Here is a 345-nt window from a genome sequence, read left to right as displayed (position 1 = left end):
CCATGGCCTGCGGGCAGGAAGCACGTAGCGTGACACCGGGCTGCCTCGCTGTGCAACCGGCACCCACATTATATACGCTGCGCGTAATACGTATATGACTGCGGGTGGGACGAAGACGGAGGGAGGGAAGGTCGACGAAGAGAGGTAGCCAGCCAAGGCAGAAGAAGGTGTACACGCTGGAACGAGGCAAACGGACAGAGAGAATGAGTGAGCGAGCGAGCTAGCTAGCGAGCGAGCGAGTGGAGGGGGAAACGGTTCAGGGTAGAGGACGCGCCATAATACTCGGTGGTCCCATGCCGGTACGTGACTTGTGTGCCGCTTTAAGCCGCCGTGTCCCGAGAACAC

Source organism: Apis dorsata, unplaced genomic scaffold (assembly GCF_000469605.1).
Source record: "Apis dorsata unplaced genomic scaffold, Apis dorsata 1.3 scaffold_181, whole genome shotgun sequence".
Classification (NCBI taxonomy): Eukaryota; Metazoa; Arthropoda; class Insecta; order Hymenoptera; family Apidae; genus Apis; species Apis dorsata.
This window is presented reverse-complemented; position numbering follows the sequence as displayed.